The 19,039-nt window shown below is 34.6% G+C and overlaps 2 protein-coding genes across 6 annotated transcripts in view; one reads left to right on the top strand and one right to left on the bottom strand.

Moving 5' to 3' along the window:
- PSD3 (pleckstrin and Sec7 domain containing 3) overlaps positions 1-19,039 on the bottom strand; it is a 765,972-nt gene that overhangs the window by 695,339 nt on the left and 51,594 nt on the right. The window lies entirely within an intron of this gene.
- SH2D4A (SH2 domain containing 4A) overlaps positions 7,396-19,039 on the top strand; it is a 252,922-nt gene continuing 241,278 nt past the window's right edge. Inside the window, exons 1-2 of one of the 2 annotated variants that reach the window (XM_074209091.1) lie at positions 7,396-7,511; positions 9,598-9,703. The gene's annotated coding sequence lies outside the window, so the exon portion shown is untranslated. The remainder of the gene's footprint in view (positions 7,512-9,597; positions 9,704-19,039) is intronic. The other variant, XM_074209090.1, reaches the window with a different exon arrangement.

Here is a 19,039-nt window from a genome sequence, read left to right as displayed (position 1 = left end):
TACATCAGACTCTCTAAGGTTTTCCTGACCCTCCTGAAGTCTCCTGGCTTCTGGAACTTTGATTCATTTCTAACCTTTAACAGGGCAACTTCAACAGGATTTGAATTTACTAGGTCTCTTACGACTTTAGTCTTCCATCTGTGTATTAGGAACTTACTGTAATCTTCATCCTTAATGGTACTAAATGGTGATGGTGCAACCTTTGATATGAGTGAAGGTCAAAAATATCACATAATCATAGAATCATAGATAACTAACTTAATGGCATTATGGAGCCACACAAGGACAGTCATGAACTTCCATGAAAAGGTATTATTGCATATGATGATAAATCATTTTGTTTGCACTGTGGAGGATAGCCTGAATTAAATAGAGAGAGATGAGGCAGATTAATTAGGAAGCTATTTTAATTATCTAAATGAGAGAAATGTTGTACAAGTAGAAATAGCAAAGTCCTAAGTGAGGGCCATCTCTGATTCCCCCCATCCATAGACGCCTCCACAGTGTACTGTGGTTGTGATACTATTCCTACAGATTGAAGACTGATCAGACATGGGCAGGTAGAACACTCACCTTTCTAAAACATTAGCTGTGACTGTGGAATTCACTCAAGCTGTCTAAGATGTGGCTGAAAATGGTTCCATTTTATTCTACCCAGATATTTTACCCAGAACATTGCATTTTGCATGACTACCATTCATCTCCACAGGAGCTGTCAAACATGTTCAATCAGCCTAAGTAAGTACATTTCACCCTTACACATTAAACATGAACTCAAGACAATTTGCAGAATTGAAAAGCAGAATGGGAGCAACAGGAACAAATATAAATAAATGCTTGAACTACAATTTTGATCAAACCTCTAGAAGTTTTACTATTCACCTATCAACCTTTTTATATTTCTCTATTCTGTCTCAATGGCAAGGGAAGTGATTTTATGCATGATGAGTTTCCTCACACTTTGAACCTCTGTATCAACAAATTATAGGGCATCACTACTAAACTACCAGTTTCCTCTAAGAATGATTTGGTTACTTTTATCTGAAGCTCCTTTCTCCATTTCCCCTCCACTGCTTTAATCCACATTAAGGCTATTATCATTTATCCTGGGGCAACTAATATTCTTAAGTAGAATCTCAGACCAAGGCTATAGCTTATACATTTTTTTTGCCATCTAAAGAAAATGGGAAAAAAAGAATCATTCAAAATTTTGGTGTCATGGAGACTAAACATTTGGATGATTGACTGAATTTTACTTTTCATCTAGATACTTTTGAGATTCATGTGGTATAGTTTTTTTAGCCAACCAAATGAAACCAACTTTAAAGTAATGCAGGTGTTATTTATAGCAGCTCTTTTTGGGATGGCTAAGAATTGGAAATCGAAGGGATGCCCATCAATAAAGGAATGGCTGAACAAGTTGTGGTGTATGATTGTGATGGAATATTATTGTGCTATAAGAAATGACAAGCAGCATGATTTCATAAAAATCTGGAAAGACTTACATGAACTGATACAAAATAAAGATAATAGAATCAAGAGAACTCTGTACACAATAATAGCAATATTGTATTATGAAAAACTTTGAATGATTTAGCTAGTCTCAGTAATCTAACATTTTTTTAGCAAAATAACATTTCAAGACAATCCCAAAGGAACAAGATTGAAACATACCATCCACTTCCAGAGAAAGAACCAATGGTTTTTGAATACAGACTGAAGCATTCTATCTTTCTTTCTTTCTTTCTTTCTTTCTTTCTTTCTTTCTTTCTTTCTTCTTTCTTTCTTTCATTTACAGCATTAGCTGTGACTGTGGAATTCACTCAAGCTGTCTAAGATGTGTATAAGTCTTCTTGTACCTAATGACTAATATGGAAATGTTTTCATAATTGCACATGTATAACCTAGATCTGCTTGCTTACCATCCCAGAGAGGAGAAAGGAGAGACAGGGATAGAATTTGGAACTCAAAACCTAAAAAAAGTTATTAAAGTTAATATGTAATTGGGGAAAAATAAAATGTTATTTTTTAAAAAGTAACACAGATGTATCCACTGTCTTTGGCAGAAAATAACTCAGATATAACTCAAAAACTATTTTTATAGCTGCGCCAATTAGGTCAAAAGGTAAGCAGAAAAATCCATCTTTTTCCTTCATAGCAAAAGAAAATACCAACTATATCACTTTTTAAAATGAAGAAATAAATAAAGCCCAGGTGCAGAATGATGTATTCCTTGGATTGTAGAAAAACTGAGGGAAGATACACAGACCCATTAAATTTATGACCCAAGATTCTAAAAGAGGAATGGCTCACTAGGGATAGTAGATAGCTCTCAGTAACCAAGTCCTGAGAACATATTTGGGATTAATGATACAATAATAATAAATTTTCCTTCAATCTCAAAGAAGACTATAACATCAAGTAAATGACATGCATTTAGAAACAGGACAACTGGTGATGGACTGAATACAATGGGAGACCCCGGTCTTTTAAATGTAGGTCTTTCTCAAGTTATTGAGATACATTGGCTCTGTGATATTGTCAGGTTCAGGGGATTTTGACTTAATGACATACAGTCAAAATTCCACATCTGATGGTTACACCTCTCTAGTTCCTCAACCAGGTTGATACATCCAATGCATGGAAGGATGGTTCCACTAATACCAGATGACAAATCTTCATCAACAGGGTAAAACTAACCTAACCTGTCCCCTGAGGGTCTATTCTATTCAGCTTTGCCAATGCACTCCCCCCAGAACCCAAAGACTTTGGTTTCCAGAAAGCTGCCCAGCAGGCCATGGAAATGGCACCCATTGGATTACTAGTTGATGGTATCATTTATTGTCAGAACTATGAAGGTATCTGATTGTCTTTGAACCTTCAATTTTCATTCTTGATTAATGAAAACAATCTTGGCAAATGCTTTCCACTCTAGTTAACCTTGTGCAGGTACAATAATTTTACCTCTAGTGGAACAATACAGTTTCCATCATTCCTCTTAATCATGGTTCTACTTCCCAAAACCAGCAAAATAGAACCAGGGTCCCATTCCATTATTTCTAGACTTGGACCTGCTTTGAATACAAAGTAAACACTTCAGACCTCATGGGCATTAGAACCCCTCCATCCCTTCCCCCATTGCAGACCACCAGCTCAATCCCAAAATCCAACTATGAGTTTTTTAACTTCAGCAATTAAAATATACTGTTGAAGCTGGAATTACCAAGACTTGCTTTCCACTGGATTTGTGTTAAAGGATTTAAAGTGTACTCATTCCAAATACAGGGCCAATTATTTTTCCTCACTACTATCCCAGGTTGGGAGTGAGTAATTTGTGTTCCCGCTGCCTTCCTTGGATGTGGCAGTCATTTCTCAGGCTCCCTCTCCAGAATTGGAGGTTTCTTGGGATTGTTTCTAATGAAAAGATAGAAGTTGGGAAGGGTTTTAAAGAACTTTATGTGGTAGCACAAGGAACTCTCTGCTGAACTTATATTTTAAAATGGCAATGTCAGAGGATGGAAGTTTATATAAGTACCTGAGAAAACAAACAAAAGAGTGTACTTTTCAGGAACACTAAAGATCAGAATGGAATGAAATTTTAGGTAAGGTGAACTGAAATTTTAGGTAAGGAAAATTGAAATTTTAGGTAACGTGAACTGAAATTTACCTAAAAATGGTAAGGACAACAAAAGATGTATAGATATAGATCTCTAGATACACATACACATATAAATTTGAATATAACAAAAAAGAGATACAAAGAATGACTAGTTTTATCAGGCCTAGGGTAGCTAAGAGCATTAATAATGAGCAACAGAAAAGCAGACTGGTTCATATTTTAATTGTTAATCGCTTTATTTTTTTCTACCTGGAATGGTCTTTAGACTGGGTAGATTAAAAAAAAGGATTAAGAAGGAATTAAATGCCTGAAAAGTGAGAAGATAGTAGGAGATAGTGGGAGTTAGAATAAAACTTGATAGAAAGTGTGAAGATGATTCCTGAATTGCTTTCAATGAACTTTAATATTAAATAATATTTCAACTAGTGTCTTTAAACCATTAATTATTTAATTAATTTAAATTAAATAAATATACTATTGAAATCATAGAGAACAGAAGTGTCATGGAGTTAAAGATGATCAAATGTTCAAATTTTTGAACAGGAAAAGAAGATGAATCCTTTAAGATGTAAGCATTATTTCTTGGTCAAATTCTCAGATTATTAAAGGGATAGTTTGTGAGAAGTTAGAAAGAGAAACAGTGGTTACTACAAGTTGATATGATTTTGTCAACAACAAAATTTGCTTATTTGTAAGAATTAGTAGACTTGTTGATCAAAGAATTACCATGGATAGTGTATTTCATCAAGTTCTTTAACAATATTTTCATCTTGCCTTTATGGACAAGATGAAGAAAAGTAGACTAAAAAATAGGATATTTTTGGGATTTGAAATGGGTTGAATGATCAGATGCAAAGATTATTGATTAATGGATTATGGTCAGACTTAAGAGACATATAGTAATATGATGTCCAAGGTAAAAAAAAAAGTTTCCCTTGATGAGTTCAAAAGTGTTCTACTTCGGCAACTGAAAGATGTGGCAAATATGACTGCTAAGTCACTGTCAGTAAATTTCTTAAATTCTGTCATTTAAATGCAAAATGAAGTGAGTAGAACCAGGAGAAAAAAATTTATAGTTTAAGAGAAGTATTGTAAAAATGATCAGTTTTGAAAGACTCAATTATTCTGATGAATGCAATAATCAACTGCAATGTTAAAGGACCCAGGATGAAAAATGCTACCCACAGAGAAGTGATGGACTAATATGCAGAATAAGATATCATTTTTGGACACCGTCAATATGATCATTTCTTTCATTTGTCTGTATATATTTGTTCTAAAGGTTTTCTTTTTTTTAAGCAAGGGGAAGAAGAAAGGGAGAAAATAAATATTCATCAATTGAAAAAATAAATATAATTTTAATAAGAAAGGTTATAGGGAATGGGAAAATTACAATAGGATTGGGAGCCAAATTTTATCATAATTCTCGAAGAGAGGATCTGCATAGTCTATTAGCTCTATGCCAGTGAGATAAAGTTAGCATTACTTCATTAAGAATAGGTCATGCCAGACTAATCTTACTTCATTTTTTTTTCAGGATTACTGAACTGGCAGATCAAGGAAATGACATAGATATAGTTTATCAAGATTTTAACAAGTTTTTGACAGAGTCTCTGGTGCTATACATGGGACAAGTTGGAAAGATTTCAGCTAGATAATAGTATAATTAATTGGTCAGAACTGATAGCATGGTGAGGCTCATTCATGAGTTATATCCTGTTATAATAACTGGCTCATTTTAAGCCTAGAAGTAATAATAATAATGGTTCATAATGTCAGTATAGTTCCTTTTTCTAATGCTTTAGGGAAATCATTCAAACAAAAAGTTAGGTGTACAATCACAGTCACTCTAAAGCTCCAGTTAGGATCATTCCTAACATTTAGGCAGAGGCTGGGCTCTCTGCCTAAATTTGTATTTATATTTATCTCTAGCTAATCCATGCCCTCTTTGTGTTTAAAGCAAATTTTCAGCTAACTAGAAAAATCTGAGTAAAGAAATAGGGCAGTATGTTATAGCATCAGCTAAAGGACAGGTATCAGATATGGGAGGTTATTAAATGTTGGGATAATGTAGTCAGATGTACTTTAGGACGATCAGTTTGGTAGCTAAAAGAAAGATAAACTAGATGGGTAGAGATTTGATCCTGAGAGAACAATAAACGAGAGAATCGTCACATCCAATATATAAAATCTTCTGACTTTTAAAGTCCTCCATAATATAGACCCTTGTTACGATTCAGTCTTCTTTGTCTTTACTCCCCTCCAAGGACTCTAGAACTAGTGATACTAGAATCCTCACTGTTTCTCAAAAATGGCACTTTATCTTCTGTCTCTGAATTTTCATCAGTTGTTTCCCCAAGGCTGGAATACTCTTCTTCTCCATCTCTTGGTTTCTCTGGTTTCCTTCAAATTCCAGCTAAAATTCCATTTTCTTTATGAAACTTCTCCTGATCCCTTTTGTGCAAGTGTCTTCCTTTCGTGACTATTTATAATTTATCCTGTATCTTGTAGGTATATTTTCTCCCACATTATACCGTGCGAACTCCTTGAGAGCAAGAACTGTCATTTTCCCTTTCTTTGAATCTCCAGAAGTTAAAATAGTGGCTGGCACATAGAGGGCATTTACTTTTACTTGATTTGAATATTTTCAGACAGACATAAATATTAAATGTCTGGATTGAGACTGGACCAGATTTCCTATGAGATCTCTTCCAACTCTGAGAGTCTGTATCCATTTCTTTGTGTGTTGTGTTGTGACAAAAAGCTAAGAACCCTAAACGTTTATTGTGATTCTGTTCACTCTACCTTGTGTTGCATGGTACTAGACAGAGCCCCCAAAGAATAGAATGGGCCAATTTTAAATAAGCCAACTTCAATCATCTGGGATGGGTGCCCAAGGCAAGAAGTTAGAGGATCTTCCCAGAGTCACAGCAAATAGATGTGAATCAGGCTCTCAGAACTCCAAGTCCAATTTACTATTGACTGTGTCATGCTACCAAAATAAATGTTATTTGTATTGATATCCTTTCCTACAGTTTTCTAAGGGACAAGCTTCATCAAGCTCAAACAAATATATGACCCATAAGCTCTCAGTGGTTCCCTTTTATTGTTAGATCAATGGTTCTATAAATTACTGAGAAAGTAAGTATCTTAGAGGAGAGTGCTCCAATTCCCTGGAAATGGTGCTGAAGAATAGATAATGCAATATAAAAAAATCAACCCATCAAAATGGAAACTGCTTTGGGGCACTTGGATCCTCATTTACAGAAACTTCTTAACAGCTTTTAAAGCATATTTCTGGCAGTAAGCCAACTTATAATGATATTTTTGTCCTCTAGTTAGTTATGGGATACATTCATTGCTTATTTGCTTCTTGGCACATTTACAAGATGAATTTTCTGTTTACTAAGGATTCTTTCTTTTGTTTACAACTTTTGATCTGTAAATCACAATATAAGAAATATAAATCCAATAAGCAGGCACATTTCACCCACCTCACACAGAGTTCCAAAATTCTAAAAACCTCATTAGTCAAGTTATTCATCCCTCATTTAGAAGACTTCTAGCTGGTGGAAAAAGCAAGCAAGCACCAGATGTTGACCCCTGAAAAAGGTTAGCCTGAAAAAGTTTGAATTTGGTACAGGTTCAATCACTGCTTTCAATAGTCATTCTGGGGGCCAAAGAGGAGACTGAAAAGTGATGTCATAGTGTTGCATTACATCCACTGGTGTTCCAGAATGACTCACACCTGGAGTTGTGAAAGAGTCCATTGTCAATGTTCTCCTGGGTGGGTGGGGGGGGAGCTGGCTCCCGGCTCAGTCTAGCAGAGTACAACACCATCCAGTCAGCTGTGATTAGCAGAGAAACACAAAGGAATGCCATTGGGTAGAAAGTAAGTAAAAAAAAAAACTGACTCATTTGGATCAGTGATAGGTGGAATGATAGTTTGAGGGGGAGAGTTTGTAAAGTCAGGGGGTTGGACTGGATGACCTCCAACATCAACTCCAATTCCAGATCTATGATTGTGAGTGATTTCATCCCCATAGAGAGTGCTGCCACCAAAGCCAATTAATCATTAATTTGTGATTTCTAGTTATAGAAAGGTGCCAGTAGCACTGAGAGATTGAATGACTTACTCAGGTCACACAACCAGTATTTATCATAAGAAAGACTTGAACCCTAGTTTTCTTCCTTATTCCAAAATCAATTCTCTGTCAACTATATTTTTTGGGAAAATATACTGAAGCTTATTCAAGTGTCCTGAGAAAAGAATTTTTTTAAAATCTGTGTTTTAGTATCATCCTCTCTTCCTCTATCCATGACAAATCAGCTTAGCAGAAGTGATCTGGCTACTTAACAATAACCCCATTCCCCCTTTCACATTTACTGTGATTTGAAAAAGTGAATGATTAAGAAGAAACAATTCTAATCAATACGATAGATCAGATACAATTGAAAACTTAGAATATTAAATAAGAGAAAAATCATGATCAACAACAAAGTATTTCAATAATGTGCTAACCTTTATTTAATTTTCCTCATAACCATCCTAAGTGATACAATTGAATATATAATATCTCTATATGCTTTTGTCTATAATATAAATGCTAAATGCATCAAATCCAATATGGATCTTTGGGAAAGTCCATGGGATAATTCCTTCCAAGTTGACATCCAACTATTAAAGGTAATTCTTTGGACTTGACCTATTCAACCAGTTCCACCTTCATCTTATGGTATTATTGTCTGTTCCACTCTGTATTAACTTTCCAAATAATATGAGAGAAATTTACTAAAATTCAGATAAACTATATCTGCAACAGTCCCCTGTTCTACCAATGTAATAAAGTTAACCTTTCATGACCTGTTCTATATGAAACCATGCCATCTCTTTAATATCATCATTTCTTTTTCAAAATGTACACTACCCTTTAATAGTATGCTTTTTTAACAGAAATTCAAGTAAAATTCTCTGACTTATCATTTACATTTTGTCCTCTTCCATTAAAAAAAAGATAAAGGCCATTTTTCCCAATTTCAATCCTATGTTAGGTTTCTAATTCTCTGAGATTGAGAAGAGTGGCTCAACAATCACTTTTGTTAGCTCCTTTTTTATTCTAGTACGTAATTCTTTGTAGCCTAGTGACTTGAAAGTGTCCTCTTACCAAATTCTTTTACCCCAAAGTAGCAATTTTTCCTTTTTTTTTTCAAGTCCAAAGATCATTCACCATGGCACAGAGATCATAAATAGTATAATAGCTGAGCAATTCTCTACCATCAGTGATCAAACTGTCCCATTTGTTCTTTGCTCTTTTCCAAGATAGGTTAAAACAATGTTTTTTTTTTGTTTTTGTTTTCCTTAGATATCCTTTTAAATCTAATTTTGAATTTTATTACATCTGGAATAATACTTAAAAGAAAGTCATTCATTTTCATTTTTCTCTATTACTTGCCTTCATTGATGCCTGGGCTCATAGAGTTACATCTGGAAAGCATATTAGAGATGTAGAGATATGTAGTTTCATTTACCTCATTTTACTAATGAAGAAAATGAGTTGCAGAAGGGGGAGGGAAATAAATAGTAAGACTGAGTTTTGATCACAGGTCTTTTAATTGTATGGCACAATAGATAGATCACTGAACCCACTGAGTTACTAAGACCTGAGTTCAAATCTAGTCTTAGACACTTATTACTTGTGTGGCCAGGGGCAAGTTACTTAACCTCTGGCTGCCTCAGGATAATAATACCACCTACCTTGCAAAGTTATAAGGATCAAATGAGATTTTTGTAATGCATTTAGCACAGTGACTACCAAATAAATGCTTATTCCTGTTCCCAAAATTAATTGATTTCCTTGTTTCTTGCCCCCTCCCCTTATTATACCAAGCTACTTTTTTTCATCCATCTCCCTTGACAAGTTTTTAAACCAAAGTTGATAAGAGAGGTCTTAGTTTTTCTTTTTCTTTGTTTTCCTCAGTCTACATCTTTTCCAAGGTTCCCATCTTCTCCATATATGAAACATCATTGTTAGGAGAAATCAGATCTAATATTCTAGATTGGCTTTTTGGTTGATTCCCCTTAAGGTAAGTCAGGAAATTCTTAGTTGCTTTGATTGGAGCAGGAAGAAAGTAACACTAGATAACTATATAATCCAAGTCTCCCCAATCCTACTAATCATATCTCCAAGTCAGTCTTTTGAACTATTTTCCCAATCTACTCATTTCTTCCTTCTGCAGAGGTTGTCTGGGTCATATTCCGTTGACCATAGCAGTCCTTTGTCCATTGATCTCTACCTAAAGGCCTTCCACCATTTTTCTCTCCTCAGAGGATGACTTACTCAAACGAGTATATTTGAATACTATGTTTGTCCTTTCCTGCCTGCCCCCCCGCCATTTATTTCTCATTTCTTTTGAATACGGCATTTCCTTCCATTCCATAGTCATGGTTCTCATGCTCCCAAATACAATACATAAGGTTATGTTTACTTCCTATATTGACAACTTTAATTCATTGTGCTTGTTATTCATGTATTGTATAGTTCTGTTTACTTAATTAAGCCCATAGATATTTGTTACTTAATCTTTTCTTGGATTTTTATCTACTGTAAACTTTCTCCATACATCTAGTGCTACTCTTCAAACATAGTAGCTGCACTATGATATTGGGTTTTGTGAAGATTATATATATACATTTATGTGGATATAGATATATATGTAACATATTTATATGATACACAAATACAGAAAACACACATGATGCACATGTCTACACATTGACATTATATGTACACATATAGGTATTCATTTCATTTGTATGTGTATGTGTACATGCATGTGTATATTGTGTAAAAAATATGCATACATATTTAAATACTGAATTACTCCTAGACTAAGCAGAGGACTTCCCAAGTTAGGCATTAGACTGACATTTTTATAAAATTAAATGATTTATATATTTACACATAAATATAACCTATCCACTCATGTTTAGCATTTATTTATAACTAAAATAATTTATTTCAACATAAAAATCATTATAGCTTTGAGTCCCTCTAAGTCCTTAGTGGAATACTTTGTTCATTCTCATTTGCTTTTCCTCTTGAAGCTGTGTACTCTATCTTCCTACTTCTCCTTTTGTTGTTTTTCATTCTCATAAAACTTTTTTTGCTTTTGTTGTGTTAAAAAAATCTTCATAATTGTTGGTCTTAATTACTTTAAAATATGAGATTAAATTGATGTAATATAATTTAATTATTACCTTATTATTAGTGACTTTCCACAATACTATACTGGTTTCTGAGATTCTAAAAGTTACAAGTTGAATTTGCTTTTTTAAAAATGAAAACCAAATGTGAAATAAGGATTTGCTTTAATGATCAAGCTGCTGATGGCCCTCTTTTTCTAAAAGTTATTGATACCACCCTATTTTTCTCTGAATGGCATGTCCACTGAGTATGAGGCTATATATATACATATATATATGTATATATATACATATATACATATATATATACGAACTGAGGAAATGAGCAGCACAATTACAAAACCCTATTTAATTTATTACATATTATATATTAAAAATGAGATATGCAAAGTATAGTGGATATGAAGCAAATTTGAAGTCCAGAAGACCTGGTCTCCTGACTTTGCCACATACTGGCTACAAGGCTTGGATAACTCTCTAAGATTTAGGTTGCAGGGATGGGATTGACTTCCAAGAGAAAGGAATTTCCTTACCTTATACCACTGAAGTCAAAGTATAGTATCTCCTTTATGACATTTCATATCATAGATATTATGCAAACTTTCCTTTCAAAATTCCTGCATTATTTTTACCACAACAAATTAGAAGGCAAATTATCACCATCATTCACAGTTTGATTTCTGAAAATCTATTTACAATTTTTCAAAAAGATGTCTATTGCAGCCTATTGCAATTCTTACTGCATAAGGCAAGGTATAGGGCTCTTGCTTATGATGTCAATCAGTTAAATAGTTTTGTAAGAGGGTCTAATATAGAATACAAGGATAGTTTAGGTCAGTGGTCTCCAAGATGAGGAGTACGAAAAAAAAATTAGGATAGAGGATAGCATTTGCAGGTCTTCAACCCAACTTGTACTAAGCTCCTTCCCCTTGTCTGTTCTCAATGTAGAAATTGCTAAAGAGTCAGTCTTTTATTCTTTTCCCCAATCAGGTAGGCAAATAGGTAATAATTACCAATCTGTCCCTCCATCTCTTCCCTTCCTTTCCCCACTATTACTGTTCATAATTCAATCCTCCTTCTGCCTTTGCTTAGGCAAAAATACTTTTGTACTTCCAACAAATGTTGTGTCCAGTTTTCTTGTCAAAGATACTGCATTAGTTGACTATTTCCTTCACCAGCCCATTTTACAGATAAGTAAACTGAGGGAAGCAGGGTTAAGTGATTGCCTGGGGTCACACATAGCTGGTAAGTGTATGAGTTCAGATTTGAACTTAGTGAGATGAATCTTCCTGATTTCAGGTCCTCTATGTACAGCATACCGGTTGCCTTTTTTTTTTTTTTAGGTTTTTGCAAGGCAAACAGGGTTAAGTGGCTTGCCCAAGGCCACACAGCTAGGTAATTACTAAGTGTCTGAGACCAGATTTGAACCCAGGTACTCCTGACTCCAGGGCCCGTGCTTTATCCACTACGCCAACCTAGCCCCCCCCCCCCAATAGTTGACTTTCAATAAAAAAACCAAAACATTTTTTTTAGATTTTTTTTTTTTGCAAGGCAATGGGGTTAAGTGGCTTGCTCAAGGCCACACAGCTAGGTACTTATTAAGTGTCTGAGACCAGATTTGAACCCAGTTACTCCTGACTTCAGCACCAGTGCTTTATCCACTGTGCCACCTAGCTGCCCCTAAACCAAAACATTTTCAATGATATTTAGTTTATCTTTATCTCATCCTTTAATTTTTTTCTATATGTCATTTTTGTTTTAAAATAGAAAGAAAAATTTATTATATCATATGTCAGATATTGTGCTGAATATATAAATTGAAGCAAACACGATAAACCCTACACTCAAGGAGCTTACATTAAAACAGGAGAAGATAACAAAGCAAGAGGAAATAAAAAGTGGGGCAGAAAAATCCATAGAGGAAGGAATGAAGAAAGTATAGTTGAGGATGGCCATAAAATGTCAGTCTGGCAAGGAATTTATCAATTGGCAGATGAGTCTCAAGTTAGAGAATTCTCTTGGGTGGGAAGGAAGGCACCACTGAGGGCGGTGCACATTGGAGTCAATCAAGTACAGTATAAGAAATTTAAGATGAACGTGTATAGTGGGGATTGAGGCTTAAAAAGTTTTTACTGATACAAATATACAAACAAGAAACTACTGGTTTAAGTACTAAGGGCAACCTGGGTTATTAGAAATAGGCAAAAGTAAGAACTGGACACTTTGAACTCATTTCTAGAGAAGGCACCTTCATGTTTTGCACTAATTCTTCTGGCATGATAAGATGTTCATCAAAGGATAGAAAGCTTCTTCACCTGTGATGAACTGGGGGCTTTGATCAGAATGATAAGTTTCTGGAGTTGACCTTCCAGTTGGGAGTGACTTATAATGTAGTGATGGAACAGGAACAGAGAGTTGAGGAGGTGTTTCCTAACAGTCCATCTGTCTAAGAGCCCATTATGTATAGCCCTAGCAGAATTCATTGTGGAATTTTATCCACATTGCGTTCCCCAAAGGAAACTCCACATTATTTCAAAATACTCCATATACATGTATGTTTTAAAACTTATACTTCTAGCCAGTATTAGATGATTTGACCCATATCATTTGTCTAAAGAAAGCTTTGGAAGTCATTAAACAACAAAGCAAGCATTCAGTTTAGCCACATCTGTTTTCTCCTCCCACTAACCAGTATCCTCTTTGCAGATCAAGAAAGTGTTTACAGCTGAAGAAAGACAAAAAAGACAAAAATAACCTACTCAGAGTGACTCCAATCAGTTCATGGACAGAGCTAGGGTTAGAAATGAAGGTTCTACTACATCTATCTCTTCAATGATGCCTTGTAAACTTTAAAATAATCAATTCAGAAGTGAGTGTTGAGGATAGGAACACTTCCATTCAACAATGAATATGAAAATAAAGACTAGAAAAAAAGGACACTTAGATACAGCCTGGAAAAATGATTAAACTGAAAATGTTGTAATCAGAAATAAATACCATTTCCAATACATACTAGCTTGTTTGGCCCTGAACAAATCTCTTGCCTTCTACTAGACCCCTAAAGCATGAAGGTTAAAAATAGCACCAATTCCATAGGGTGGAGAAATAAATAAAAATATTTTGCCAACCTGTAGCACTATGCAAATGAAATCATTTTACAGATTTTTTGAACAAGGGTCAAACATTATTAAGTTTCTACTAGGAATAACTTAAGAAGCCACAAAAATAATGAAAATAGGTTATGTGCCTTCAAAGACCTTCTAATCTAGTTGGAGAAATTCTGACATTATGAAATGTCAGAGCAGCTCCACAGTGACATCTTCCTTCAGAATGTTTATTAATAATAGTTCACATTTCATTTTCTACAGTTGACAGCATTTTAGGCAGGTAGCACAAGCATCATTTATTTTACAGCAAGAATATTAGAATTTTTATGTAGCTTCTTAAGATTTGTAAAACACTTTACATATATCATCTTAAATGACCCTCACAATGACTCTGGGAGATCAGTGCTCTTATTATCATGCTTAATTTACAAATAAGGAAACTGAGTCAGAGAGTGGATAAGTAATTTGCCTAGGATCACACAGCTAATAAATATCTGAGATAGGACTCAAACTCAGGTCTTGAGGATGTAAGTCCTTTGCTCTGCCTCATTTGTATGTCATGGCATCATCTCCCTGGTGCCATAGTCTTCTTTGAGAATGAATAACAACAAAAACCTTTGCTCTACCTACTGTGCCACTTTAACTATGAGAGGAAGAAACTTAAAAATCAACAAATTTCACTTTCTAATGGTCACATTCTTAAATGGCAGAATCATAATCCAAACCTAGGATTTCTGATTCTGAGTCCAGTGATATTTCTGATATACTACCGACCTTACCTTTTTTCCACAATATCACCCTTCTTGCAAACTACAACTCAGAACTGGTGAATTAAAGTGATCCACTATGTTTATTTCCTTCTCTACCTTGTCACCTTAATCATACTCATTAACAGGGCTTACTGTTATTCATCACTTCCACCTTGGCTCATTCTCAAAATGTTCCCAGCTTAATAGGATATGTGCTCTGTTGACCTAAACTTCAAGTACCTGGGATCATCTCTTGACCATAATTGAACACCAAGAAAATGACTTTCATGAATGAATGAGGGGATAGAAGTCATACAGATATTTAAATGGATATCATGGAAAGGAGTTGTTTATTCTGTAGGTGTCCAAAATTCAGAACCAAGACATCTGAAAGTTAGGATACAAGTTTTCAGAGTAAGGAAGCATTGAACAACAGGTGACTAAGAAGTTATTGTGGCAGACTTGGAACCAGGAAGATTCAAATCTGGTCTCAGATACATACTAGGCTGTTGTCTCAGTTTCTTTATCTGTAAAAATGATTTGGAAAAGGACATGGCAGACTACAAGAAAACTCCAAATTGGATGTGATTAAACATAATAAAGGAAGAATTTTCTAACAAGCTGAATCATTTGAAAATGGGATAAGCATTGGTATGAGAGGAAGAATTGTACCATCACAAGTAGTTTATAAGATTTAGAGCTAGAAGGAGCATTGGGAGTCATTGAGCTCAATCCCTTCATTTTATAGATGAGTAAATTGAGGCCAAACTCACCCAAGTAGTAAAGGGATTTAGTTAGTATTCAAGCATAAGTTTTTAATTCTAAATCCTCTGCTATTACTATGAGATCATGGTGTTTAAGTAGAAGCTATTTAAGTAGAAGCTTGTTGAGGATATTATAGAATGTATGAATCCATCAAAAGTGGTGGGTAGTCTGAGTTAATACCTAAGTCCTTTCAGATTCTAAGAAACTGTTGACAAATTCTCATTTGTTTCTAATCTGTTTTTCTAATCTAATGAAAGACCATATGACCTTTCATAGTTCCATTCCTGCTTACAATTTGCTTATTAAAAATTTGCCTGGAGTTAAGCACAAATTCTCCATAATAAAAACCATTCTTGAATCTTAGAAATAAAAAACTTTCAAGAGACTTTAGTTTCAGAAAGTCCACATTCCTGCCTGGAAATTTATTATTATGTCAATATGCATTTTAAAAATCCTTCATGTGAAAACTGGGAAGTTGAAGAAAATATGATCAATCATTTTCTTTGGCACCTTTGAAATCAAGTACTTGATATAAAGGACATAGTAATTTCAAACACCAAGGCTGGTAGCCATGAACTATGCCTCTCATTCTCCCTCCTCAAAGATTTGTCTCTCTGAAGACTCAAATTCTAAGTTTTTCTTTATACAACCATAAACCAACCGATGCTTTAAGCATTCATACATTTTAAGCCAGGACAATCTGGTTGCCCCACTTGAAACTAGATAAAATAGCTTTATCCTGGATGGGGAAGGGACATAGCTTCAAATGTTGAATTAGGTGCTAGGTGATACACCCAAAAGGCAATAAAACTGTGCACACCCTTTGATAACAGCAATATTATCACTAGGTCTGTATCTCAAAGAGATCATAAAAAAGGGAAAAGAACTCACATGTATAAAAATATTTATAGCAGCTCTTTTTGTAAATGACAAAGAATTGAAAACTGAAGAAATACCTATCAATTAGGGAATGACTGAACAAATTGTGGTATATGAATGTGATGGAGTACTATTATTCGGTAAAAAATCAGATGTAGTCGGATTTCAGAAAAACATGGAAAAATATGCATGAACTGATGCTGTGAAGTGAGCAAACCAGGACAATATTATATACATTAACAGCAATCTTCTGTGATAATCAACTATGTTGGACTTACTCATCTCAGCAGTACAATGATCAAAGACAATTCTAAAGGACCTGTGATGGAAAATATCATCCATATCCAGAGAAGGAACTATAGAGTTTGAATGCAGATCAAAACTTACTATTTTCAATTTTTAAAATTTGTTTTATGTTTTATGGGTTTTTCCCCCTCTCATCATTTTTCCCTTTTTGTACTGATTCTTCTTTCACAACATTAATATGGAAATATGTTTAACATAGTTATACATGTATAACCTATATTAGATTGGTCTCTTGTCAGGAGAATAAGGAAGAAAAGAGAGAAAGGTCTTGAAACTCAAGACCTTACAAAAAATAATGGTTGAAAACTCTATTTGCATGTAGTTGGAAAAATAATTAAAATTTTAAAAAATGATGCCAATTGAATATATCTTGGTACTCTAGGAGACATCTGCAAATGGTAGCAATGATGAAATAGTAGTAGAAGGAACTATGATTTCCATATCACTTTGCATCTAAAGTTCTTTATAAATATTAGTTCATTATATCTTCAAAATTAAACTTGCACATACTACCACCATCAGCTTCTAGGGATACAGTTATACAGAAACCCAATTAAACTCTGTGACTCCTGATCATTATCTGCAATTCCACCAGTTATTTCTAATCTTCTGCTCCACCCCACCCTTGGTAAACTAACACATTCAGAGTAGAAATGAGGAAAGCATGGAAGACTATAGTCTTAATTTCCTGACTTCAAAGTTAAAGCTATTGAAAGGATTAAAGGCAATGATAGAAATAGCTGGGAAAAAGGGTTGAAATTTAGGAACTAAATCCTGCTAGGGCACCTCGTTCTAAAGTCAAAATAGAAGCAATTGTGTAGAAACTGAGACTATGTAATTGGACTGAACCTCCTTTTAGCTATAGATTGGGAGAGAGGTTATTGTGCTTATTAGAGCTACTGACAAGATCTGCTGCCTTCTTCTCCTGCAACTCAATTGATTGAGATAATAATCAGTTATTTATATTATATCACATTATCATATAATAACAACGAATAAATATTTATTATGACAGCAATAATCCAATTCTTTGGTTGTAATAACAAATTTTTCTTAGTGGATCAGCTTCTCTACTCTGCAAGTACCTTTATCCCTATCATTGTCCAATCTCCAAATCCTCTCAGATATCTTCTTTCCATTTCTATGTCGACTCTTATGGTCTTTAAAAATGGATCGTACTTCACCTTTATCCCATAGCTGTGCACCTGTCATGTCTGTTTTGATTGGTTCCTAGGACATAGCAAAGGTTTATTAGTGAGATTCAGTAAATCAACATTCAAGCTCATAATTTGTGTTCAATCATTTTTCAGCCATGTCCTACTCTTTATGACCCAATTTGGGGTTTTCTTGCAAAGGTACTGAAGTAGTTTGCTGTTTCCTTCTCCTGCTCATTTAACAAATGTGGAAACTGTACTATATAGATGAAGACACAACTATTAAATTTCTGAGGCCGAATTTCGTTTTCCTGACTCCAGGTCCAGTGCTGTATACACTGGGCCACCTATATGTTCCCAAACTGATGACAATGAAGAGCTAAAATCACAGAGTTTAGTATAGAAGGTCCATCATTATATACATATGGAAAGGAGAGACTAAATCCAAGAAAACAAGCTATTATAGAAAACCAGGTGCTTGGTCCAGTGCCCAGAATTTGTTGGTTTTTTCTTTAGATGAATGTTTTTACTTTTCAGGGCAAATTCCATTTACTAAAATGATGTCTGGGGGCATTTTTCATATATATATCTCTGATATGGCTAAATTCTAAGCAGGGAAATGAAGCCAGAAAAATTAACAAGCTTCTTTTGTCTACATGTTGCAAGTATGCTTTGGAAATTTGGAATTCTTCCAGAATGTTTCTACTAGAACCACACTATCTTCAAACTACACCCTGTTGTAAAAATATTTATATTAAAGGGAGTCTGACTATACCTTTTCTGTCCTAAGAGTAAGCGGAGCTAGCTGGAATTCCATTTAAAGGCCCCCAAACCAAAAGGGTGATATGGGATTTTTTTGATTAGGTAGGAATTTAGATCCTCACCAAATCCCACATTTGAGAGTAGTTAGTTAAACAAGAGATATCCCTTTGATATAAAAAAACTGAGGTTGTCAGTAGGCAGTTTTTCATAGAACTTTCCAATTTACATTTTTAAAAAACATAGTTTTCCTTTCAGTTCCACATTTCTCTCCTTCCTACTTCCCCTCATCCCCTAGCCCCAACTATTTAAGAAGGCAAGGGAATCAAAAGCAAAAGCAGAGTTCCTATTACAAACATTTACAGTCAAGTGAAACAAATTCTTGCAACCTATTCATTTTTTGCACATGGGAACCCTTTTGGATTCCAAGGGGGAGGTGTGCATATATGTGTGTGTGTGTGTGTGTGTGTGTGTGTGTGTGTGTGTGTGTGTATTTT

Source organism: Macrotis lagotis, chromosome 1 (genome assembly GCF_037893015.1).
Source record: "Macrotis lagotis isolate mMagLag1 chromosome 1, bilby.v1.9.chrom.fasta, whole genome shotgun sequence".
Classification (NCBI taxonomy): domain Eukaryota; kingdom Metazoa; phylum Chordata; class Mammalia; order Peramelemorphia; family Peramelidae; genus Macrotis; species Macrotis lagotis.
This window is presented reverse-complemented; position numbering and strand designations above follow the sequence as displayed.